The sequence below is a fragment of the Tamandua tetradactyla genome, chromosome 17, assembly GCF_023851605.1.
Source record: "Tamandua tetradactyla isolate mTamTet1 chromosome 17, mTamTet1.pri, whole genome shotgun sequence".
NCBI classification, from domain to species: Eukaryota; Metazoa; Chordata; class Mammalia; order Pilosa; family Myrmecophagidae; genus Tamandua; species Tamandua tetradactyla.
The window spans coordinates 53,377,523-53,404,684 of NC_135343.1; the positions used below are offsets into that span (position 1 = coordinate 53,377,523).

The window sequence follows — 27,162 nt, forward strand, 5'->3', positions numbered from 1 at the left end:
ATAGGGGAAACTATGTATGTTGGGAGGAGGGAGTGTAAATAAGGGAATTCACTATACTTTCTGCTCAACTTTCCAATCAACTTAAAACTCCTCTAAAAATAGTCTATTAATTAAAAAATAAAATTAAAGAAATGTACCCCTCTTTGAGCTGCCAGTTCCAAATACCATCAATCCATCTTAAAGAAATAAAAGTACCTGTATAGGTATAACTCTGTTTGTCTGTACTTATATGGGTACTTTTACTTCTATTTGTGCATGCGCGTATGTGTGTGGTTTATCTATGTAATTAATTTATATTATGTTATATATTATGCATGTTATATAATTATATTTTACTGTATATTATATACTAGAATTTATATTATAATTTATTTATAATTGTGTGTAAGCAAATGAAGAATATATAGTGGATGGAAAAAGTTTGGCAAAGCATAATGGGATGTGGTTCTGGCAGACTTAGGTTGTGACACTCAAGAAATTGTTTTTTTTAAGGAACGGGTAGAAACAGGCACAAGTATAGCTGGAAGATTAAGGCACAAGTGTAGCTGTTCTTGCTGAAGAGTTTTGGAATGACAATGGTTTGACATGGAAGCTTACTCATTTTTTATTCTTAATTATCTTGACATGACTATTTCTGAGGCATTGCACCTAATATTTTCTATATCCATCTGTTTACAGTTGTAATTAGAGAGATGTGGTTAAAAGAAACACATTTCTGGAGTGCCTAAAGGATCAAGGGACTTGCCCATTTGGCTTGCTCATGTCTGTTATGCCAGTAAAAGACAACAACAGAGGGACTTTTGGGAGCCTCCCTTAGATGATAGCAGGCCTTTCAGATAATCTCATCAGAGTCTCTATCTCTACAGCACATTTGATTGTCAGTATTCTTAACTGTGCATGGATGATATTTTTGCAGATTGAATTCCTGCTTCTGAAATAATGTCACTGTCTATTTCCCTGTAGATTGCTTCTTGAGCCTTCCTATTCAGACATATGATTTCCCTGCTGTACACTTTTTCTTTATATTTCAAGGGATGCTGTATTTTGATGATATCTTTGGCAAGTTTCCTGTATCTTTATTCATTTTATGTCTATCAGTAAATGGAAATATTCAGTTTATATTTATTTAATAATAGTGATTAGAAATGTTAACACCATGAACTTATTAAATGACTTCTATGTTCTAAGCAGTGTACTAGGAACACTAGATGTTCAAGGCATGTTTTCTGGGCTCAAGTTCATGTTCTGGTGACTCAGGCAGACAGAGAAGCATAGGACCACAGGCACATCTCCTATGCAGAATTCCAGTAATTTATATAGGTTTTCTACCCTCAAGGAGGTGGAACATAACTCCCTACTCCTTCCATGTGACTGCCCCTAGTGAGCTGCATCTAAGGAGTCGAGTCCAGCAGGGGTGAGTGACTTTACAGAGGAAAAACCTGGCAAACACTGCCTCAGCTCAAGTTTAGCACCAGTAGTGATAAGTCATGCTGATAGCATGGTGTAGAATGGCACTTTACCTCTAAGGTCTTCCTTCCCTAAACCTACAGCTACAGTATAATCATGAGAAAAACATCATACAAATCTCAACTGAGGAACAATCTACAACATAGTTGACTTCAAAACTCTCAAGGACATCAAAAACAAGAAACTGTTACAGTCAAGTGCAAGGAGACATGATGACTCAATGTAATGTGCTATCCTGGGTGGGGTACTAGGATGGAAAAAGGACATCAGGTAAAAGAGGAGGAATCTCAATAAAGTGTGGCCCTCAATTAAACAACCTAACAAAAATAGGCTCCTTAAGAATGGCAAAATACTTTATAACCCTTTCCAATTTTCACCAATATTGGATATGAATTTGAAGAATGAATCCATGTCACTCTTTTTTAAGGAGTGATTAGTGATTCAGTGCTCAGAATTTTTCATTTTTTTCTAAATTTCTTGTTTGATTTATAAAATTCTCCTGATAGTCCTCCCTTTTTTATGTTGCTGAAATTTTCCAATCTTAAACTGGATGCATTAGCCTCGGAAAAGATCATATAGGTTAAGATTCTGAACTTTTGGAATGAAGTAACAGCTCTTAAATGAAGGAGAAAGAATTTACTTAATGAACTTTTAAATTGTGATGGAAATATGTATGTTTGGGAAGTGACATTTTTCACATCCCTCCTAGCAGAGAAATCATTTATTCAAATAACAGTGATAAGTAAACAATATTTTTCAATTGGTGCATTAATTAGGGAAAGCTAAATGCTTAATAAATACCCCAACCCCTCATTTCAGTTTGTTACAGCACAGGCAGAATTCAACAGACATTTCTATTCATATGTCTTTTCATTAGGGCAAATCGAGGACCGGAGTACTTCCTATTTTGTGGCTCAGTCATATGCTGGGGCGTTGGGATTTTTCCTTCTATCCTACCAGATGCAGAGAGAAAAACAGAAAAAGAAACAGAGAGAGAGAGAAAACGTGGGGTGCATGACAGAGATATTTGGTGGTCATGCCTGCCAGGGGGCACAGCACTCCTAAAACGCAACTCAAACACAGCTCCGTGAATAATAGAATACACTATTTTTTAGTGAAACATCATATTTTCTTAATGTAGCATCTCTTTTTCACTGCATACTAATTCTATTACTCATCCATGATTAAGAGCCACAATAATTTAATAAATATTGTTGCAAGACCACCACAATAGTTTTTGTTTTGAAATAAATAAGCCCTTCAGTTGGTGATTGTAGGAGAAGATATTCATGACTCATAGTCTATCAACATTTTTCTTGTTGTTGTTATATTTAAAAGGCTATGGTAGTTCTAGAGCTAATGATGGCATGTTAGGAGGTTCTGAAGCCTTTAAGTGTACTGAATGTGTTTCTGGTGTGGCTGAAAAATTTGTACTCATCCATTTCCATGCACTTGTGAGTATCACGTTTCCTGGGACGATTGCCATGGTTATCCATATAGATTCAAGCACATACATGTACAAATGCAAGCACTCCACAAAGAGCATTTTCACGTGATCGGGTAAGGACCCGTGAGCCAAAGTAAGCGGCCTCCTGTGCTTCCAGCTTCATTTCCCAAACATACATATTTCCATCATAATTTACAAGATCACTAAGTAAATTCTTTCTCCTTTATTTAAGAGCTGTTACTTCATTCCAAAAGTTCAGGATCTTAATCTGTATTATTTTTTCAAAGGCTCATGCATATAAGTGCCCCCTTCCCTACTCTATGCTTTCCTTCCTTGCCTAATAAATGTTGACCTGAATTTCACTCTGAAATACCATAAGCCTGAAGATTAAGTGAATTTCTGCTCAAAATGTCTTATAATCATTGCAGACTTATCATAGTTCTACCTTTTGTATTTGCTTTCTAGATTAAATATAGGGAAAAGGAAAATTGTTAAATTATTAGAATACAGTCCTGAGGTTTTAAGTTGCACATTCCACTATTGTAAGTCAGCGTGCAAAAAAAATTCCTTGGATGCATGTGTTATTCTATAAATACATATTACTTTTGCTCAAGAAGTTGAGATATCTGTGATTGACAATAAATGGAAGAAAAAACACATCAGTTTAGGTTGAAATCTACATGAAAGGGCTGGAAGATTGATTTCACCATATTTTTACTTTATTTGTTTCAAACTGCAATATAAGTTATTAGTGCTTTGACAGAAACTGGGCTTAGGGTCTCAAGAGTATTCTGAATACTATCTGCTTAGTTTGACTTTCATATATGGTGAAATATAATTTTTTGAGCCATAAAGGAGGCATTCTACATCCCCTTCTCTTTCTCTCTCTCCTCCTCCCTCTCTTTTTCCCTCTTCCTCTCCCTCTCCCCCTTCTCTTGCTGTCACTCTCTGTTTCCTCTCCTCACCTCTCTCCATTCTCTCCCTCCTCCTTGCCCTCCTTCTCTCTCTCTCCTTCTCTCTCTCTCTTCATCCTTTCCACCATTTATTTTTCCCTTTCCTTCTACTGTTTTTCAGGGGAACTGCAAAATATGTTTTAATTTTGTCTTTTTTTCCCACTGAAATTGTAAGGGAAGCTTTGGGAAAGCCTAGTTTAAAAAAAGGAAGTACCAGTGCCTGATTTCTGGGGGAGGATAGACAGTTTTCAGCAGGAGAAAGAGATTGGAGATTCAGCTGGATACGAAAGTATCTATATTCATTAAGCAGAGTGATGCAACAGCTGTAAATTTGAATAATAAGCAGGGAAAGATCTTTGAATTTCATGAAGCTTTTTTCCTCTACAGTTAGCAAATATCTCACCTTCTAAAATTACTTCAATTGTGATTCACCCACAATAAGCATGTAATTAAAATTGAAAAATGTTTACCAGGTGAGGGAAGTTGATGAAGTATGTCTGGAGAAGGGTTTGGAAAATGTGAGATGAAGGGCAACTCAGGGACACACACAATTTAGAAGATATTTTGGGAATGGTAATGCAGAGGAGAATTTTAAGTCAGGTATATATATATATACTGGTTCATTCCTGACATGTAAAAGCTAAGTCATCCGGATGGCTTTGGTGGTTGACTTTTTTTCCTTCACTCACTCACTCAATACCGATTGAAAAACTAAAGTGTTTTGACTCATGCTAGAGACTCAGACAGTTTCAATACTCATAGAGCTTATACTATGAAGGAAATAGAAATAAAACATAATTTTCTACCAGCATGGTGAGAAGTAGGGGACACTGAGTTGCGTTTTCTATGTGCTTATGTGTATGGGATGGGGAAAAGGGTTTCTGCTCCAGCCTAGGGACAGATTTAGCATTATGGTCCTTATTATTGTCTCAGGAGCCAGATAGGCAAGCAGTTAAATTACGGCATAATTATTGCTCTAGTGGCACTATGTGTCAGCTGCACTGGAAGCATAGTAGGAGTTTTCAGTTCATTCTATATTCATCACAGAAGACACAGAGAGAGAGAGAGAGAGAGAGAGAGAGAGGGAGGGCGATAGGGAGAGAGAGAATGGGAGGGAGGGAGGGAGGGAGAAAGAGAGCGTGAAGGAAAAATCAAGTCTAGAAGGATTAGAAATAGTCTGCATTTTAACATAATTGAGTAGCACGATCCAGGTAGGGGAAATAGTATATCAAAATGTTGGAAGGAACTTGAAGTAATTAAACATTGTGAGAGTTTAACCATTGGCTGAGGCATATTATAAAATGAGGTACACAGGTAGAGAGAGGGGTTGATCAAGAAGAATGTTTTTTACCATTTTGTTCTGAAGGCTATTTTTGGCTAAAAGTTGGATAGAGGCCAATAGCCAGGAAACCAAGTAAAGAGTTACTCAGTAAGGATATATGGAAGCAGAGGCATCTTGAGGCTTGAATTTCTGCTGTAATTAAGCATGTGGATTGGATTCTATTCTCCTCATGTGTAATAATGCTGGCCCTAGCGTTCCATACCCCACATCATGATTTTCCTTTATTGATAATGCTATCAGAAAAAAATCATGCACAAAAGACCGGGAGCAACATGGGGGAGGAATGAGGCACTTAGATTTTGAGGTGCCTACGACAACAAACCTTGCGGGAGATGTGCACAGGCTGATGGCACATGGGCATGAGAGTTTTGGGTTAGAAATGAGGAGGCGGCTTTCAGGTGAGGGCTGACTCCTTGCTGGTGGAGTGTACAATGCATTGATGTAGAATTAGAGGGAAAGGAAAGAAAGCCCTGAGAATTCCAACATCCTAATTTAGGTCAAGGTCAAGGTCAAGGAAACCCCATAGTAGAACTAGAAGGAACATCCAGGGTTGTAAGTAAAGGAAGAAAGAGAATATCAAGATGTCGTCATATGTCCAAAGTGTTAGATGCTGCAGAGAGTTGTACTTAGAGATTGCCTGAAATTTACTCATTAGTTTTAAGAAGAAACAGACCATTGGTGATAATGGTGAGCACATCTGATGGGGTGGTGAGAGAGGAGCTACACCGTGAAGTACTGCAAGGTGAATATTCCTAGTGAATAATGGAGTGAGTGAGTGAGTAGAGGTTCTTCTTTCTAGAAGCTTAAAAGTGAAAGGATGATGTAAGACAGTATGTTCTGGACAAGTTCTAAAGAAGAGCTTTTTTTTTTTTTTTTTAAGTGCCAATGTTTTTCTCCTAGGGCTGAAAGATTTATTTCATTCCCAGAAACTAGCCAATGAAATACAACATGTTAGTAAAAATAAAGGACAAAAATCACACAATCATTTCAAATAGATGCAGAAAAACCACTTAAGATTCAACTCCTTTCATGGGAAAATCACTCAAAAATGAGGAGTAGAGGGGAAGTTTCTCAACCTGATGAAGGGCATCTCTGAAAACCCCACAGTAAACATCATATTTAATAGTAAAAAATTGAAATTGTTCCTCTTAAAATCCTAAGACAAGATGTCCGCTTTTGCTGCCTTTATTTAACATTTTCCTGTAGGTCCTAGCCATGTCAATAAAGCGAGAAAAATAAACCAAACACATCCGTATTGAAAAGGAATCATTAAAATTCTCTTCACAGATGACATGACCTTCCATATAGAAAATCTTAAAGAGTTCACAAAGTTTTATTAGAACTAATGAAAGTGTTAATCAGGATTGTGGGAGAGAAGATTAACATACAAAAAGTATTGTATTTCTACACACCAGCAATGTACAATCCAAAAATTAAATTAAGAAAAAACGATATCGTTTATAATAGCATGCAAATAATGAAATACTTAGTAATATTTTTCTTTGAGGTAAAATTTGTATAGCATATAATTCATCATCTTAACCCTTTCAAAGTGTAAAATTCAGAGGCTTGCAGTACATTCACAATGTTATACAACCATCACACTATTTAGTTTCAGAATATTTTTATCACCCCAAAAAGAAAACTGCATACCCAGTAACTAATCACTTCTATTTCCCTTTTCCATCAGATTTCTGACACTAATGTGCTTTCTCTGTATATGGTTTTGTCTGATTTGGATATTTCATATGAATGGAATCATATAATTTGACTTTGTGTCTGGTTACTTTCACTTGATATAATGTTTTCAAGATTCGTTCATGTTTTGGCATGTATCAGTACCTCATTCCTTTTTTGGCTGAATAATATTCCTTTTCATGGGTATGCCACATTTTGTTTATCCATTCAGTCGTTGATGGACACTGGATTGTGTACATCTCTTTGCTATTGTGAATAACGCTGCTATGAACATTCAGGTACTAGTTTTTGTCTGAATGGCTGTTTTCAGTCTTTTAAGGTATATACCTAGGAGTGTAAATGCAGGGTCATGTTGTGATTCTATGTTTAACTTTTTTGAGGAACTGTTAAATTGTTTTCTTGTAGTACTGCCATTTTATATTCTCTCCAGCAATATATGAGAGATCTAATTTTTCTACATCACACCAACACTTGTTTTCCATTAAAAAAAATTATAGTGATCCTACTGGGTAGTAAGTATTATCTAACTGTGGTTTTCATTTGTACTTCCTTAACAACTAATGATGTTGAGTGTCTTTTCATATGCATCTTGGCCAATTTTATATTTTCTTTGGACAGATGTCTGTTCAATTCCTTTCCTATTTTTCAATTTTTGCTGTTGTTGGGTTTTAAGAGTTCTTTATTTTGTTTATTACGGAGATATGATTTTCAAATTTTTCCAATTCCAGGGGTCATTTTGTAATTTTTTATAGTATCCTTTGATGCAAAAATGTTTTAAATTTTGTTTTATCCCAATTTATTTCTTCTTTAATGTTTTCATTTTTGCTTTGTGTGTCATGTCTAAGAAATCATTGCCAAATCTGAGGTCATGGAGATTTATCGCTGTATTTTCTTCTGAGGGTTTATAGCTCTTAAATTAGATTTTTTTTAAATCAATTTTTAGTTAATTTTTGTATGCCATATGAGATAAGTCCAACTTTGTTCTTTTGCATGAGCATTTTCAGTTTTCCTGGCATCCTTTATTGAAGAGACTGTTCTTTCCCTCATGGATTGTCTTGGCTCCCTTGTCAAACATCATTTAACCACTGATGTGTAGGTTGATTTCTGAACTACTCATTCTAAACCATCAATATGTATGTCTATCCTTATGCCAGTACAATGCAGTCTTGATTACTTTAACTCTGTAGCAAATTTTGAGATTGGGTAGTGTGAGTCCAGCAGATTTATTCTTTTTCAAGATTGTCTTGAATATTTGGGGCCCCTTAAAATTCTGTATGAATTTTTGGATCAACTTTTCTGCAAAAAAATGGCAGTTGACAGTTTGATAGGGAATGCATTGACTACATAGATCACCTTGGGGGATACTGCCAGCTCGACAATATTAAATCTTCTAATTGTGAATATGGGATGTCTTTCATTTATTTAAATCTTACTAAATTTCATTTAGCAATGTTTTGTTTCAGCACACAAGTCATGCACCCCTTTGTTTAATTTATTCCAAAGATTTTATACTTTGTTATGTTATTGGAGATGGAATTGCTTTTTTAAATCCCTTTTCACACTGTAATTGCTACTTTATGGAAATAAAACAGATTATTTGCAGGTTGATCTTCTATCCTGCAACTTTACTGAATTCATTTGATAGTTCTAATAAGATTTTTTTTTGGTGAGTTTTTAGGATTTTCCATAAGAAAGATCATCACATCTGTGAAGAGATGGTTTCATTTCTTCCTTTCCAGTATGGATGTCTTTTATTTATTTTTCTAGCTTAATTGCCCCCACTAAAACTTTCATCATAATATTGGATAGCTGCAGTGAAAGTGGACATCTTGTCTTGTTCATGATCTAAGGAGAAAGATTTTAATCATTCACTATTATATGTAATTATAGCTGTGGGCTTTTTTCATAAGTGTTCTTTCTTATATGGGGGTCCCTTCTATTCCTAGTTTGTTGGGTGTTTGCATGATGAAAAGATGTTAAATTTTCTCAAATGCTTTTCCTGCAGCAATTAAGATGATTATGTAATATTTCCTTCATTCAACTATAATGGTATATTGTATTGACTGAACTGCATATGTTCAACCAGCCTTGCGTTCCTGGAATAAATCCAATTGGTTGTAATGTTTGGCTACAATTTTGTCAAGGATTTTTTCAAGTATGTTCATTAAGCTTTGGTCTGTAGTTTTCTTTTTCTGGGATGTCTTTCTTTGACTTTGATATTGGGGTAATGCCTTCTAAAATTAGTTAGGTAGTGTTCTCTCTTCTTCTACTCTTTTGGAAGAATTTGAGAAAGATTGGTACTGATTCCTTAATTGTTTAGTAAAATTCATCTTTATTGGGAGGATTTTGATTACCGATTCAATCTCTTTACTTTGTTATGGGTCTGTTCGGATGTTCTGTTTCTTCTTAAATCAAATATTGCCTTTTGTATGAGTCTAGGTATTAGTTCCAGCTTTCTATTTATTGATGTACAGTTGTTCATAGTTTCTGTCTTCATCTTCAAAAGTCACTGGCTGGTAAACTCTGCTTTGTGGTTCTGCAGCATTCTGCTGTGGCTTTCTTGTGGCTCTAAAAACGGTGTCTTTTATCTTTTGATGATTTGATTATAATGTGTCTCAGTGTATATCTGCATGAGTTTATTGTATATTGAGTTATGTGAACATTTTAGGCATGTAGATTGATGAAATTTATCAAATTAGGGAAGTTTTTGGCTATTATTTCTACAAATATTCTCTCCTCTTCTTCTGAGATTCTCACTCTGCACTTGATACACTTGGTGTCACACAGGTCTCTTATATTGTGTTTATTTTCCTTCGTTCCTTTTTCTTTCTGCTCCTCCAAGGTTCTAGAGTAGCCTTGTCCTTGAACCGACACTCACCCTGTAATGCAGGCTAGAGCTTTAACTGTTTTCTGAAGCTTTGAGAAAAAATTCACTCCCAGTTCTTGTTTGTTGTTCCAAGCTTCTATGGAGGATGGAGCCACCCTAAAAACATCTCACTCTACCACCTTGATAGGATAGGATATTTACTTTTTATTTATACATTTATGCTTTTTTTGCACCAGTTACGTCAAACATGGGTTAATTTTTAATTTGTAAAAACGTTAAGTTAAAATACATCCAATATTATAGCTAAAGTAAGAACAGTTATATGTTTGCTTAAAGCACTTAGACAATCAGTGTTCTCCCAATATTATTATGCTGTTAATAATGCAAGATTAATATATTATTTTGCTTTTTTTAAATATCAATAAAATATAAATGTCTGGGCCATAAGGATCATCTCTTCCTTGCTATGTAATAAGAAATTCTGTCATATTCCAAATAGAAATGAAATAAATGCAGAATAAATAGAAATGAGTTTTTGAAGTTCATCCATGCACACATGCACTGAATTATTGATTTAATTGATGCAACAATGAAAAAGTCCCCTGTGTGATGGGTACTACTCGGTTTTGAGAGTGAGAGGATTAAGACAACTCAGTCTATTTGAGGGAAGAACATGTAAAAACATAACTAAAATTAAGAATAAGTTGCTGTGGAGTCAGGCACTTGAAATTCTTCCTGGAATGATTTGTGAACCAAGAAACACAGAAGACAGTGTGCTTCTATTCACGCTTGGGCAGTGGGAGTGTGTCTGTGATGTCAGGCAAGGTCACACAGAATACTTTTCGCACCATCCTAGCTGTGTGAGTGGGCATATGTGTCCTAAAAATGGTAAATTTGTTAGTGGGGTATTTGTGTACATATTTGGGAGTCTAGAGGCGGTGGGGAAGGGATGGGAACTGAGCGTGAATTTCCAGAGCACGATGAAGAAGGCACAAGGAACAGTGTGGAAAGCTACGCAGAGCTAGATGCTGAGCAATCCTGTGTGTTAGATGATAGTGAATAGCTGAAGGATTGGGTATAGGAGGATAACATTTGTTTGTATTTTAGATCAATACCTCTGGAGCTAGTGTGGTGGGTTTTCTGAGGAAGCCTGAGGTAGGTACAGGGAGATGGACTAATATGGAGACTCTTAGAGTAAGGAACTTTTCCAGAATGCTCATATAAAATAGTTACAGTAATAAAAATTTTTAATGTTTAATACTTTTTGCTTGGGTTCTGGGCCTTGATTCTTAGTTTGGTAAAGATACATATGTAGATACAGGTATCCCACTATCTCCTGTCCCTGGCCCTACTGTCTGTGTAATCTTTCCCTTCGGAACTGCATCTACAGTCAAATGCATTGGGCCTACAGCCCTGGGAATGGGAGTTTTTGCCTTCTCATCTGTGGCACCCCATGCAAATATGAAGGAAAGAATGATACAGTTATTTCTAAAGTTATGATTTTTTTCACCAAATAATGAATGTGTTGTGTCAAAGAATCAGGTATCTTCCAACTCTGAAAGTCTGTGGTTCTTAGTTAGTTCAACAATGACTTTTTGTTTTGCCATAAACTATAAAAACAAATTAGTCCGTGAATCCAAGGAGTGAAAAGCTCGCAGAGAATGACCAGTTGTCAGCAATGTGCCCGATGGGGGTTCTAATAAAGCTGCACATCCATATTTGCAGAGATACTTTAACAGAAGCTTGGCCAGTAGGAAGGAAGTGTCCCTGTGGATATCTGAAAAGTGCTTGCTGACTGCCTTCTCCTAGTAGCAGATTTCCCATGGGTATGTAATGAATCTGCTAGGACAGATAAAGTGCACTGTCACTATTTCTACCTGGTTATATCCTAGCTGCAATTGGATCATATGTTAAATTTCATCTTTATAAATATACGATGTCCCTCCCTCATTATAGCATAACACTTCTCTATTAAACCTTGCTTGTTCATATTAAACTGGAATACCATAATGCTATACTATAGTGCATTATGACAGCTAATGGTTTGTGCTTCAAATGATTTAGAGATTTTTCATATAATCAGCCCCTAGTACAAACATATTTAATTGATGCTTTATTTTTGAATTCTGTTGTTAGATTTTCATTTAATGTTTGTCTACACATTGTGAAAGTGATAACATTCCTTGTTCAGGTTTTTTGATACATAATGGCTTAAAAACATGCATGTCATTTCAATATAGATGTTTTGGTAATGAGGGGAATTATATTGTTCCTTAAATAGCTTTGACTCTGTGCCAAATTTTAAAGATTTGAAGATGGAAAGATTCCTTGCATAATAGATTGAATATACATTTTGCATAATATAGATTTATTAAAATAGAATATTAATTATTTAAAATCATTCTTGAGAGGGGCCTTGTGGAAATTAGGTGATATTTTGATGTAGGTTATTCTTATTCAAAAACTTATATTAAAAAAAATCTAAAATTTGGTAACATTGCTTGGAGGTGCAATGATGGTTCTGTGGCAGAATTCTCTCTTGCCATACCCGGAGACCCAGAGACCCAGGTTCAATTCCCAGTGTGTGCCCATGCAAAAAAATAAAAGAAAGAAAAATTGGTAACATTACTTGAACACTTAATAGTCAATTGTGGAACAACTGAATTGTTTTATTTGTAAGAATTTTATTGCAAATATAAGTATTTATGCTGGTAAAGAATTAGTACTATTTCTCTTAATAGCATGGTTCAGACTGAATTAATCTTTTGGTAGAAGCAATTTAGATAATTATTGCTAATTTGTCATTTCAATCAGGAATATAGTTTAACTAGTTTAATAGCAACCTCTATGGTAGATTGACTCATGTACCTCAACAAAAGATGTGTTCTTAATCTTAATCTCCATTCTGACATGTGTGAACCCATTTGTCAGTAAGATCCTTTTAAAGATGTGCTATTAGTGATGGTGTGAATCCCTCTTTGAGTAGGATCTTCTAAGATCCTATTTAGGTGTGGCCAAACTGACACAGGGTGGGCCTTATACTGTGTTAAGGAGGCCTTATAAAAAGAGTACAGAAGTTAAAGAAAACCACTGGAGGAAACCAAGGAGCTGACCTTGTGATAGAGACTACCATCACTAGAATTCCATTGACTGGAAGAAAGCATAACCTTTCCTACATCTTGATTTTGGGCATCTTCAAAACTGCGAGACAATAAAATGCTTGTTTTTTAAGCCAACTCATCATATAGAATTTGTCATAGCAGCTCTGGAAAATTAAGACAAACTTTGACACTTTTTTTTTTCACTCCTTTCACACTTACTTTATTAATTTTGTTTTCTTTAACTTTATAATGACATTCCTTTCCTTGTACATTTTTTCATGAGTTTTCACTCTCTTGTCTCAGAAGCAGCAGCTTTGTTCTCTTTTCTTCCCCTCTTCTACTTCTCACTGCTGTGCCCCTTCACACTCAAATTTCAGAAATCTACCAACATTGCCTTTGGAGTAGCCATGTGCATGGTGAAGAAGGTAATAAAATCGATTTAAGTTGATCCAGTCATTTCACTCTACTGCAGAAAACCCTACATTGGTTTTCTGTCACATTGAACATAAAAATCCTGATTCTTGAGTGCATGGGTAGTTCAGTGGTAGAATGTTCGCCTTTCATGCAGAAGACCCAGGTTCAGTTCCTGGACCATGCACCGAAAAAAAAAAAAAATCCTGATTCTTGACCTTGTCCTATGTGTTTACATATGATCTGTCCTGTTCCTAGTTCTCTAATTCCATCTGTTCCCCTGCTATTCCATTCTGGTCTGGCCACATTGCCTTTTTTTCTGTTTCCCAAATATTACAATGCTACTAAAATTTTACTAAATTTTATCAGTGGAATAAATTTTAAGAAATTGAATTTCTGAGTTAAAAAATGCAGGTTAAAATTTTTTTGGATATGATAAATTTGCCTTCTGAAAGTATAGTACCAACTCAACTCACCATCAAAACAACTGTTCATGCGGAAGAGTGCCTGTTTTCCCACACCTGTACCAATGTGCTTTCAAACGTTTTGATCTTAATGACTTATTGTTTATATTTTTACCATTACAAAGCTCCTACCTTTGAGTTGATAAATTATTCAGAAATAATTCTCTGAGCACTTGATGAGGCCTTTGGCATTTTGGTTCCCAGCACTGCCCTTGGGAGTCGGTGCTGCTTTTGGTGATTGCTAAGTGCAGGATGTGGTTATGGGGCAGTATGAGTGAGATTAAGCAAAAGAAAAGCCAGTGACCTCAGAGGTTGGGCTACTAGATGGCTCAAACACAAGGAAGTTGAGGCCCTACCAGATGGTGAGGTAAATAAGGGTGGGAACGAGATGCTGACACACTGGTTATCTATGGGTTTGAATGCCAGTCCCTTGAAAGGCAATGGAGGAGAGGGGAGGCTGTTGTAGGGAAGCTCAGTGGGAACTTATATGTATAGGGAAACAGTAGATATGTCTAACCACAGAGAACTGGGTGGGAAAACAAAATAAAACGAACTACCATGTAGCTATTTATAGTGAAGTTTATATATTGACATCAAAAGACTCAACAAATGAAAACATAAAACACAAGTTTTTGAAAACAGTATGCATATTCCAATCCTAACTGTGTATGAAAGCTGTAAACATACACAGTGTGAAAAACAGAAACAGTGTGGCACGAAATACAGCAAAATGTTAAGAGTGAAATTTAAGGTAACTTGTCTTCAAGTCTATCTGTATTTCCTAAGCTTTTGCACTTAATATGATTTCAAAACCTAGTTAAAGTGTAATGCCACTTACCTGACTTTCACCCCTTTGGGCATTAGAGGCTTGATTCTGAAAGTGATGTCAGATCCACCAGTCCTAGGAACATATATTTGCTTTTTACAATGCTTGGTGAGTATGTCTTCAACTTCTTTCTACAGCCAAAATATTTTGAGGGGCAATGGCTTGGCTCATGTTTTAAATTGAGACTTATGAACACTTAATTGTACTGAAGAATAGATAACAGTAGATAGCAATGTTTTCCTTCCCTCCCATGTGCTGTGCTCATAATATTGTATGTCTTATGGGTTAATTCCTACTTCTGCTTTTGTGTATTTGTTCAACCAAGTGCCTCTCTCTCTCTACTTGGATGGGTAGTCCTGTTGTTATCTCTTTGCCTGCTACCTGCTCTCTTGGATCTGTGTCCTGATATTTTAAGCTCCTTTACTGTATATAGGGTCATTCACTCTTGGTGTTCAAGCAGAAAGCGTCTACCAGGCAGCAGCACTCTAGCAATGTTTTCTATGTCATCAGGGGTTGTGACAGAGATATCATTTTTATGTATGTGGTGCAACCTTTATGAGAAGAGTCAGTAAACCTTTAGGTGTTTTGTTTTAGAAACATAAAAGCAATTATACATCTCAGAGCACATGAAAGGATTTAGTAAACTGAGAATGTATTTGCAGCATATGGGGTTCAAAGCACCCTAAAGCCTTCTACTTCTTACCTGTAGTCCCTGAAAAATAGACAAGAACAATTGGCTGACATCTGAGAAGCTGAAGTGCTATTTGGCTATTTTCTAAAGGACCAAGCCATTTCTCCTTCATCTTCTGGGTCTTAGTGAAGCAGTGCCTCAGACTAGCTTTTCTGGTGGTTAGTTTTGTGTTCACTTGATTGAAATAACAATTCTAGGTGACTTGTGATTTTTGGGGGGACTAAGTTCATTCCACTGAGGATAGATTTTTGTATATTCCTTGAACTTTTTCATGAAGATATTTCATACATTTTTAAACCCCTATAATTTTCATATGTTTTCAGAAGAATATATAGTTAAGAATAAGTATTTCTCAATTGTAAAGCAGTGGCAATAGTCTTAGGTGCTCATGTTTTTCTTTCAAATTTGGATTCCCATGGTGAGGCTAATTTAGTTCATTCCAATAAAATATTTTAAGATCTTTTTATTAAAGCAGGAATTTAAATAATTACAACAATTTGTAAAATACTGCTTAATATAAAAGAAACTCCAAAGAAATTATAATCAGCTCTGTAAAATTGAGTAGAGAATGCATTTAAAAATTCATGAATAGAAAATAAAGTATGCTTCAGTTAAAAAAAAAAAAAACTGTGTGCAGAGCCAACTTGTATTTTAAAACAGAACTTGGAATGCTGTGTTTATATAGAAATCAAGCCCCAAACTAGAAAATTCTAATTATGGAAAATATTCCCCAAACTAAGAATAAATATATTTCCTATAACTAAACAACAAATATCTAATGAGGATCAATAGCGCATTCAGTACTTTGCTTCTTATGCTGGCAAAGCTTCTACCAGACCCGTGGTTGTTGATGTAAGAAAATACTCATGTAGATAGACCAAGGTACACCATGATGTATATTAAGAAGTGTTGTAATATCTATGAGCAATACCTCCCAACAGGGTCATTCTGGGTAATTTAGGGTGGCATATCATTTGCTGTATGGGACTACCTCACCTAGCCCAGTAGAACTTCACAATCATTGGGAGACCCAAAACTATATTTCCAAATGCCCCCTGGGAAGTATTACCTGGGTTCTACAGCTCCTAGTTGAAAGTCACTGGTATAGAGTAGGGGTCAATAAACTTCTGTAATGGGCAAGATGGTCAATATTTTCAGCTTTTGTGGGCTAGGTGGTCATTGTCACAGTCACTCAACTCTGCCCTTGTAGTGCAAAAGCAGCCATAGATGGTAAGAAAAACCATGGCTGTGTTCCAATAAAGCTTTCTTTAAAAAAAAAAAAAAAACAGATGTTGGGCAGGTTTAGCCTGCAAGGAATAGTTTTCCCAACCCTTCATATGTAGCACAAGCCCACCAATTTGAACACACGTAAAGAATGTTACTTGGAAATCAAACATTCATTATTTTATCTGTTGGGAGGCTTGGGAGCTGCAAATAATATGAAATCATATGTACTGTTTCTAAAGGAAGGTAGTTGCAGTGTTGGCTGATTGTGTTGCTGTCACAAAAAGCCTCAGTGTTTTCCATTCTTCTATTCTGATCCTGAGCTCTTTTGAAATTAGAAATGGTAAAGGAAAAAGATTCCACATAATGGCACAGAATAATTATAATTCTCCTCCTTGGGCTGGGAAGGATCTAGACTCTTTCCAAATCTGTAAAAGTTCAATATTTCAATGAATTGTGATTATGTTTAAAAGAAAGGGCAGTGGGCATGTGGAGGTTTATGGTGGGAGATATCAATGCAAAGCAGTATTGCCATGTTTATTGTCCTACCTTTTGAATAGAATTCTGTCTTCAGTGCTTTTTGAGATCATGTATATCCCTCTGCTTTCCATATAGTCAAAGGGAGCATTCCATGCATCCTATCTTTGTGGAGAGGGAGGAGGGTGTGTCAAGATTTTACCCATCAATCACAACTAATCTCTCCAATATTGAAGAACCAGTGCAGAGTCCATGCCCTCCTATGAGGTCAGTAATGTGAAAGACAGTATTTAAACTCAGTTAGCAAGGAGTTTTCAGTAATCCTTAAGGGACCTCTTAAATAAGCCCACAGTAATCATTCCTAGTTAATATATCATCTGGTTGTATTATAAGAATTAAAAACAATTGATTGAAAAGCATTCTCACTGAAATGCTATAAATATTTATTTTAATGCTAAAGGCAGTGCAGGACACCATCTGGTTCTTTCAGGCTTACAGAGGTGCTTCCCCCAAATTCAGATGAGGTAGGTAATGTGCGGAGGTGTTTGGCTGGCTGGACAGTAAAGATAGCGGTCTCTCCGCCTCATATCCAGTGTTCTCTGCATTAGATCATGATATTCCTGCAACAAACGTTTACTCGAAAGACCTTATACTTGTCAGTAGAGATGGCCTTTGCTCAAGTTCTGAATTTTTTCTCTGGAGCTCTTTCTGAGTTTTGACCTCTTTGAGCTGTTGATTTTGAGAGTGAACAAATTCCCTCTGATGAAACTATATTTACTGAAAGGATTTTGAAGAATGACACTGTAACAGTTTGTGAATAGATTTCTTCAGGAGATCTTATTTTGCATCTCCCTCCCATCACATCAGCTAGGAAATGACTGCTGCTTTAAGGTCAATCATTTACTTACATTTTTATTTTTAAAATATTATATTCAGTCCTGTTCTCAAAGACGTCACACTCTAGTGTGGAAGAGACAGAGGGGTGCATGATGTGCTCTTAGAGCAAGGGTGAGTCTGGGCAGATTAAGAAATGATGCCTAAGTGGAGCTGGGTTTCAAAAGATAACTAAGTAGACAAAAGAAGCAAAGGCGCTTCCCTGCAGAAAGGGTGGCTTAGAGGCATGAAAGAATATGGGATGTCTGGAGAACAGCTAACTGCAGGTCACCGAGTCAAGAATTCACAAAGACTAAGATATGAGGTGGGAAGAGTGCTGAGTGATGAGGTCATTTGGGTAGCTGGGGGTAGGGGGCATTAATATAATTTCAACTTTATTTTTAGTCAGTGGGAGTCAACAGATGCTTTGCAAGAGGAGGGTGATTATATTGCTATAATGATGTTATTTATATTTTGTATAAAACACTATGGTTGCAAAATAGAGGAGGGTTTGGAAAGGCATAAGAGTAAGGGAAGCAGGACCACTCAAGAGGCTGTTTGACTATTTTAAGGAAGAGATGATGAGAACTTTGATAATCATAGTGGTAATAGAGAAAAAAAGAGGTGAAATATATTAGGAGAGAATCCATTAGACTTGATGATCATTTTGATGGAGGAGGTAAGAGAAAGGAAAGAATCAGGAATGTTTCTTACATTTCTGGCTTGACTGAGTAGGTAGTGGAGGTATTCACTGACATGTAACTATAAGAAGTGGACCAAGTTTGGGGAAGAGGTGATGAGTTTGCTTTTGAGGATGTTCACTTTGAAGTTCTGGGAATCCTTAGTGCAGAAAGCCAATAAGTAGTTGGATATAGGTGGCTGGAACCCAGGCAGGAGTTCTGGACCACAGGAAATTGTTTGACAGTTTTCAGCCTACTGGAAGCCACTGACGTGAATGCAACCACCCAGAGAAGAGTTCTAGAACAGGGCGAGAAGAAGGACAATGATGGAATTCAGAGTAGCAACATAAAGGGCTGGGTATAGAAGAGAAGGTCAAAAAGAGGACTAAGAACAAGTTGCCAGATGTGTAAAGGAAGAAGGGAGAGTGTGATGTCATGGAAACCAAAGGAAGAGAATAATATTGTCAACTACTGCTGAGAGGTCAAAGAAGATAAGATCTGAAAAAGGGCCCCTGGGTATTTCAAGGGGATATGTTTGTTTATTTTTACTTAATAAAGAATGCGTGATCATGAAATAAGGTGAAGAGATGTATGTATATATATCTGCCTGGTAGAAAAACACAAAAATAACTATTTGTAATTTAAAAACCATCGTAAATCCCAACACCCAGCCTAACTACTCTTAAAATTGTCATGTTTATATTTGCAGACTTTTTCTATATGCATATATGCTTCTCTATATCTAGATGTATGTCTGTATATAGCAGAATGAGTTCATAGCATAAAAATATGGGATGCTGCATGCGTATGTTGTCACGCTTGCCCAGAGACCATGATGATCTTCTCCGTATCTTTCCAGTTTTAGTATATAAGCTGAAAAAGCACATGGTAGCCATCAAGTTTAGCATCTAGGAGATCATTTGTGACATCGCAAGGGTAATTTCAGTGGGGCAGTGAGGGTAGTAACCAGATTGCTGTGAGTGGAGGAGATGGTGGGTGGTAAGGAATGACACTGTCATTTTGCACTACCCTTTCAAGAAGTTTGGCTGTGAAGGGACCTGCAGAACGACAAGAGGGGAGTAGGAAGAACTGTACTTTAGTTTCTTAGCTGGGCAAGACATTTTATTGGCTGGAAAGAGGCAGAAAAGTAAGATAAACTGAGGACACAAAGGAGAAGGTCATCTTCCCATAAAATAATTGAGAAGGAGGTAAGAGGTTGGAAGCAGATGCTGATAAATTTGTGGAAGGGTCACGTCAAAATGAAGGTAGTGGATGCCCATATGTATTCAGTTACTTGATAAAGCCTCTTTTAATTTAAATAAACCAAGGAATAGCCATATTGAATTCAATCCATTATCTGTTCACTGGTATCCTGGGTGCTGTACCAAGAGATGCACATTCGAAAGTTCTGCTTGTCTTCTCTGACACTACTTGAAGCTGTGTGTGTGTATGTGTGTGTTTTTAGTTTTTTCTGCCCCCTGAGACTGAATACCTGTGAAGTGATGAATTATTTAACATAGTTGGGAGAGTCTCATTGTATGTTGGGAGAAAACACAAAATCGGAACAAATTTTGATGGAGTATTGTTAATCTTGGGGAAGCAATTTAATATCATTGAGCTTTGCTGTCTTAACTATAAAATTGGGGTTCTATCCTATTGGTCTCAGGGCAGTGTGAAGATAGCATAAGGTGATCTGTGGAAAATGCCTGTGCAGCAGCTGCCCAGAGTGAGCCAACAGTGTGATTCAGCACGCTCCCGAAGTACTTCCTTTTGTACCTGTTGCCACTCTTGCACTTAAGGGTGCCCATTCACTCCAGGAATGGGAAACTGTTAATAATGAGAACAGACTCTGACCAGTGGCTGAGAGTATTCAGTGAAATCCTTGTCCTGGTGAAATGTCAATATCATGAACTACATGAAAAGGATTGCTACCTTGAAATGTACTGATTTAATGGAGCCTCCTTAGTATTTCCTAAATGCCATGGCACATTTATTTTTGTATTTGCAGAAGCATATCACCTGAGGTGTTTCTGGCTCATAAACACAAAATTAAATGCCACAGATGGTCTGCAGGAAACTGGGTGCTTGTTTCTCTTTTTCATATGTGATTTCTATATCAACAAACTTCATAAGGTAATTTTTCCAGGGGCATATATACTGAGTATCCCTGGTGATGGATTATCATTCCTCACCATAAAAGACTTCTAAGCAAATGTAATTGCTATAATGTATTAAGACCTTTCAAGTATCTTAATTCAATTTAAAGGACCAGAGCTAACACAATGCTGGCAAATTATCTTTCATTTACTGTAGCTAGATACACAGCAGTGCCTGATTTTTGTTGGTCCAGGAAAATAAGCCACTTTAAAAAGCGGGGATATTAGGCCTGATTATTTTCTCTTTGAGTTTCTATGACTTAATTTCCTATTAAGTCACCAACTCATTTGTGGATTTAACTTTGACTTTTAAAGTAAATGTAGTAAATCAATAGAGAAAGGTTTAAAAAATGCAAGTCCTTAATTACTAGTTAAGCATTCTTATAATCACTTAATAGTTTAAAACAGCTCTTAGCTAATTATTCACATTTCTTTTTCATATCCTATCCTGATATTATGATTATTTTGTCTCCCTGTCTCTCCATCCTGAGGTTACTTGAATAACCACCCTTCTTAAATCTTGCCCATATTTGTTTCTAGCATTTTTCTGACAGCAAATAAAAAAGGTGTTGACTTCCCCATTACTCTTGTGTACAAACTACTTGATGTCATTCTGATATATTTTTAGCCATCCATTCAAATCTTCATTGCTTTGGAACCCTCTCTACCTGTGATGCAAGTGGTCCATGGGAAATGGGATGATATAATGGCCCTACAGGCATCCACCTGCACCCGAGCTCTATTTGTGGGCTCCCTCTCTTGGCACATGGTTTCTGCTTTTATAACCTGATGAGGCAAAATGAGTCTCATCTCAGCAATCTGCTTTCAGCAAGTCTGATTGACCTTGACTTTCCCAGAGCACCTGGCTGGGCCTGGAGCTCAGCTGGTTGTTTGTACCTACATGTTGAATGAATGGTGCATGGATAAATAGATGTAGGAAGAGAGAGCAGACTTAATATTTAATGACATTGTGATGGGATTCAACTTCTCCATGGAATATTGAATGCATTTTGTGGGAAAAAATGACATTTTGTTTTCTTTTTTGGGTAAGCACATCTAAAGTAATACATTTTGAGTTGATATGCTTTTTCTGCATAAAAGCACTGGTATTGTATTTTAATTATAGTCCTGCTTTTTTTGTGATGGCAAGACATGACTGATAAAGAATCATGTCTGTTAAGTACTAACAGCATTTTCACTAAAAACCTAGGACTCTTTTAATCCTTGTGCAGGGGAAGGAGTCCCTTTGCCTGAATATCTGAAAGATGATAAAACTTAAGTAAAGCAAAGAGGGAGCAATACAAGGCAGATTGTATTCAGATTAAGCATTACATGGTAGTCATTCTAAGGGCCCATGGTATTTAGAGAAAGAAAAATCACTGAGACTTCTAAACATGCAGAAAGTGGGACTCAACATGGTCTTTTAGACAAACACAGTTTAGACCAATGGAGAGAAGGAAAAACTGGGCAAACTTGCAGAGTTTGAACTATCATTTGCACAAAATTCCTCCTGTGGAACTCAGATGTGACTCATACATCAAAGTAGACCTCATGAATTTTCTGAAGAAAGCTCCAAAGTTACTTTTTCCTGAAAGAAAAAAAAATAGAACCCAGTTTCAAAACATGAGAAGCAGACTTCAAGAGAAATATGAATGAAGCTAATTTGGTTAGGACTAAGGTAAATCAGACTAAAGGGTAAAGGATGATATTGATTGGATTTTAAAACTTCAACTTCTGTGTGAAACCAAAGGAAGAGGTGTTTATTTGGTGCAAGAGTTGTATTTTCGGTAGCATACTAGCTAATTTAACCTGCATGGTCAGTTTATTCACACAATGTAATTGCGTGGAACCTAGAGCAGGAAATGAGATGTTGTTTCGACTGATTAATGTAGCACCTCAATTCATCCCAGTGTAAAATTAAAAAGTATTTGCAAAGTTCCTTGAGTGGCTGGGGGAAAAATGTGAAAATACTAAAACTTCCCCACCTAGGGAATTCTTGATATTCTTGCAAGCATTAGGGGCTACCAATTTAATAAGCCAACCCATAGATCTTGGGGCTTGCCCTCATAAAACTTATTCCTGCAAAGGGGAAACTAAGACTACTTATGATTAAGCCTGAGTCAACCCCAACCCAAAGAACTTCTTTAGTGGCTCAGATGTCACCTCTCTCGCTAAGCCGACTGCAAATATACTCAATACTCTCCCCTCTATCTAGGACATGTCTCCCAAGGGTGTAAGTCTCCCTGGCAATGTGGAACATAACTCCTGGGGATGAGCATGGCCCTGACTTATGGGATTGAGAAAACCTTGTGACCAAAAGGGAAAAAGAAATAAAACAAAATAAAATTTCAGTGGCTGAGCAATTTGAAATAGAGTTGAGAGGTCATTCTGGAAGTTAATCATGTGCATTATGTAGATATGCCTTTTTACTTTCTAGTGTTTTCAAATAACTAGAAGGAAATACCTGAAACTGTTAAAGTTCAATCCAATAGCCTTAATTCTTGATAATGAGTGTATAACTATATAGCTTTTACAGTGACTGTGTGATTGTGAAAACCTTGTGACTGAACTCCCTTTTTCCATTATGTAAACAAATGAGTAAAAAACTAGAGAGAAAAAATAAATAGCAGGGGGATGAGGAGTATAGGATGTTCTTTTTTATTTATATCTTTAGTTTTTCTGGAGTAAGGAAAATATTCTAAAATTGATTATGGTGATGAATGCACAGCTATATGATGATATTGTGATTATATACTTTGCATGATTATATGGTATGTGAATAGATCTCAATAAAGTTGCATTTTTTTAAAAAAGAAGCAATAGAATTTTTCAACAAGCCTATTAGTAAAGAGATTAAGCCAGTTGTCAAAAATCTCCCAACAAATATGGGAACTAATACTGTGCTGGTTTGAAACTGTTATGTACTCCAGAAAAGCAATGTTCTTTAATCCTAATTCAATAATGTTGGTTGGGATCTTTTTAAGTACAACTTAATTGGGTGGGGAGATGCAACCCACCCAATTGTGGGTGGGACCTTCTGATTAGGTGGCTTTCATGGAGATGTCTCTACACCCAGTTGGTTATTGGAACCCTTTAGGAGGGAACCGTTTAGGAAAAAGCTTCAGAGCCGACTTGAGAACCAGATATTTGGAGATACGGAAAGTAAATGCCCCGGGGAAGCTCTGTGTAAACTAAAAGAAGGTGAAGGACTGACAGATGCCAGCCATGTGCCTTCCCAGTTGAAAGAGGTGTTTCAGACCCCTTGGCCTTTCTTGAGGTAGTTTGGACAGTTCCTTAGTTTGGACATTTTTTTATGGCCTTAGAACTGTAAACTTGCAACTTAATAAATTCCCTTTGTAAAAACCATTCCATTTCTGGTTTATTTCATTCCATCAGCTTTAACAAACCAAAATACATTTACATTTCAAGAATGGGGTGTTGCTGCAGTTTGCAAATACCAAACCTGTTGAAGTGGCCTTTTAAGTGGATAAGGGTAAGAATCTGGAAGAGTCTGGAGAATCCTGATAAAAAAGGCCTAGAATGCTATGAAGAGACTGTCAGTAGAAATGTGAACTCTAAAGATACCTCTGATGAGGCTTTAGACAGAAATGAGGAATGTTTCATTGCAAACTGGAATTTGTTTTAAAATGGCAGATAGTTTGGCCAAGTTGAGTACTCCTGTTGGATGGAAGTTAAATTTTAAAGGCAATGACTCAGGATACTTAGCTGAGGAAAATTACAAACTAAATGTGGAAAAGGTAGCCTGGCTTATCCTTACAGCTTATAGCAAAATGTGATAGGAAAGTGTCACGGTCAGATTCATGTGTCAACTAGGCCAAGTGGTGGTACCTGTTTGTCTGGTTGGGTAAGTGCTGGTCTGTCTGTTGTGATGAGGACATTTCATAGAATTAAATCATGATCATGTCAGCTGCATCCACAGCTGATTCCATTTGTAATCAACCAAAGGGGAATGTCTTCTGCAATGAGTGATGCTTAGTCTAATCACCAGAAGCCTTTTAAGAAGGATTTGGAAGAGACAGGCTCTCTTCCAGCTTTGGCTGGTAAGCCTCTCCTGTGGAGTTTGTCCAGACCTTCCATTGGAATCATTGGCTTCACAGCCTGCCCTGCAGATTTTGGACCGTGCATTCCCACGGTCACGTGAGATACTTTTATAAATTTTATATTTGCGACTGTTCTCTGTTGATTCTGTTTCTCTAGAGAACCTTAACTAGTACAGAAAGAGATAAGCTGAGAACTGAACTCTTGGCTACAAAGAAGCCAGAAATTGATGATCTGGAAAATTCTGTCCTTCCAGAAAGGAACACCCCAGAGAAAGGTACCCCATGTGAAGATTTCACCAAACATGGAACCAGTCAGCCATTTCAGAAAAAGCCCAGATTGGAAATGGAGTTATCCAGGAAGGATTCCTGGAATATCCTTTTGTCTGATGGTTATGATCTCTGCATACTACATAGAAAACCAGCAAGAGTGCTGTGGGATCTTTATAAGTGGAACCACTGCCAGTCTGGACTAAAAGTGACAGAAAAGGAATGTATTGAAGGAAAAACAACTTCCAAGGCAGAACCATGGATATTAAAGGTCTGAAGCCAAGGAACCTCAGGCCATTAGAGGGGGCCCACCCATACTCATGGAGAGGGTGAATTTGCCCCAGAAGCAGGGGGTGGGCCTTCCTCTTCATTGCTCAGAAAGAGTTTTGGTGCCCCAGGCCTTGGACAGGGTGGAGCACATAAACCCAGGATTAGGGAGAGCCTACCAATTGCCCCGTTGTTCTGAGGGGATTAAACACGTGCCCCAGAGATGACAGAGAGCCCAGGTGCTGCCCTTATGTTGAGAGAGGGTGGAGCTTAGAAAAAAGTGGTCTCCCAGATGAATCCCGGCCTTGCAACCCTCACCACAGTGTTTGGACAGAGCAAGTCCACTTGGAAAAGGTGGGACTGCTGCTTTCTAAAGTCCTGAGGATAAATAACTCTGAGACTTTGAAATCTAATGGTATTTGCCCTAACATGTTCCGAAAAGGAACTGTTGGGTCCAAAGGCCCCATGTACCTCTCAATTTCTCCCTATAAAAATGGAGAGTATTTATGCTATGATTCTCTCCTTTGTATATTAGTAGCCGATAACTTGTTCTGAGTTTTACAGATTCAGAGCCAAAGAACAATTTTGTCTTAGGACAGACCATGACTGTGGCTGACTTTGATGAGATTTTGTACTGGTTTTGACTTCATATTATATTTGTATTGTTACTGAATTTGGTGAAGGCTCAGTGATATGGTAATGGAAAGAATGTGTTTTGTCTATGGAAAGAACATGTCTTTTGGGGGTCCTGAGGGTGGAATCTGTTCATTTGAAACTGTTGTATACTCCTGAAAAGCTATGTTCTTTAATCCTCATTCAGTCTTGTTCGATGGAATCTTTTTGAATAAGTTGTTTCCATGGTGATGTGACCCACCCAATTGTGGGTGGGATGTTTTGGTTAGATGGTTTCCATGGATATGTGTCTTCATCCATTCAAGATGGGTTGCTTACTGTAGCCCACTGAGAGAGAACTATTTTGGAAAAAGCTTCAAACTGACAGAGTAGACAGAGTTAACATGAGATCCAGACTTTTGGAGATGCAGAAAATAAATGCCCATGGGGTAGCTCTCTGAAAACTGGAAGCCAAAGGACCAGCAGGCACCAGCTACATGCCTTGTCAGCTGAAAGAGGTGTTCTGGATTCATTGACTTTTCTTCAGTCTATGTATCTTTTCCTGGATGCCTTAGTTTGGACATTTTTTTATGGTCTTAGAACTGTAAAGTTGAAACTTAATTTCCCTTTTTAAAAGCTGTTCAGTTCTGATATCTTGCATTCCAGCAGCTTTAACAAACAAAAGCAAATACCCCTGTGTAAACTATGGAGAGTAGTTAACAGTGCTATCTTACTCATCGTTCATTAATTGTAACAAATGTAACTACTATTAAAAAAATGGAATTACAAAAGAAGTGCTATCATCAATGGTAATACATTTTCCACACCAATGCAAGTGTTGGTGGTGGGGTGGGGTGGATAGGAATCCTGTATGTTATGCATAATTATTATGTAATACTACAACTTATTTAATAAAAAGGATTAAAAAACAATAGCATGATAGCATTATAAAATACAATAAATAGGGCAGGCCACGATGGCTCAGCAGGCAAGAATGCTTGCCTGCCAGGCCAGAGGACCCGGGTTCGATTTCCGGTGCCTGCCCATGTTAAAAAAAAAAAAAATTACAATAAATAAAAATTATGAACCAGTTAAAATTAGTACTGAAATTCTGTATTTTTTAAATACTTAAACTGAAAAAAAAACTGAATATAAAATATATTTTCTAAACCATTATAGTCTGTCATTTCTTTTATGTCTCTGGTAAGTAGTGAGTGATGATTACATGTAAAAATATTTCTGAAAAATATTTTATAGACTACTACTCCCTAGGAAATGGACTCCGTAATTGAAGAGGTAAAGAATTGATATTTAAAAT

General features: G+C 36.9%; 1 protein-coding gene and 1 non-coding gene across 9 annotated transcripts in view; one reads left to right on the forward strand and one right to left on the reverse strand.

The window, feature by feature from the left end:
* Nucleotides 1-27,162, forward strand: part of CTNNA2 (catenin alpha 2) — a 1,185,776-nt gene that overhangs the window by 102,709 nt on the left and 1,055,905 nt on the right. Inside the window, exon 1 of one of the 8 annotated variants that reach the window (XM_077134707.1) lies at nucleotides 19,456-19,689. The exons of 6 other annotated variants lie outside the window; for them this stretch is intronic. The gene's annotated coding sequence lies outside the window, so the exon portion shown is untranslated. Of the gene's footprint in view, nucleotides 1-19,455; nucleotides 19,690-27,162 lie in introns of those variants that run through there. One more of the 8 variants, XM_077134711.1, reaches the window with a different exon arrangement.
* Nucleotides 19,265-19,366, reverse strand: LOC143661805 (U6 spliceosomal RNA). Its single transcript, XR_013164854.1, has one exon. It is a non-coding gene; the product is annotated as a U6 spliceosomal RNA (small nuclear RNA).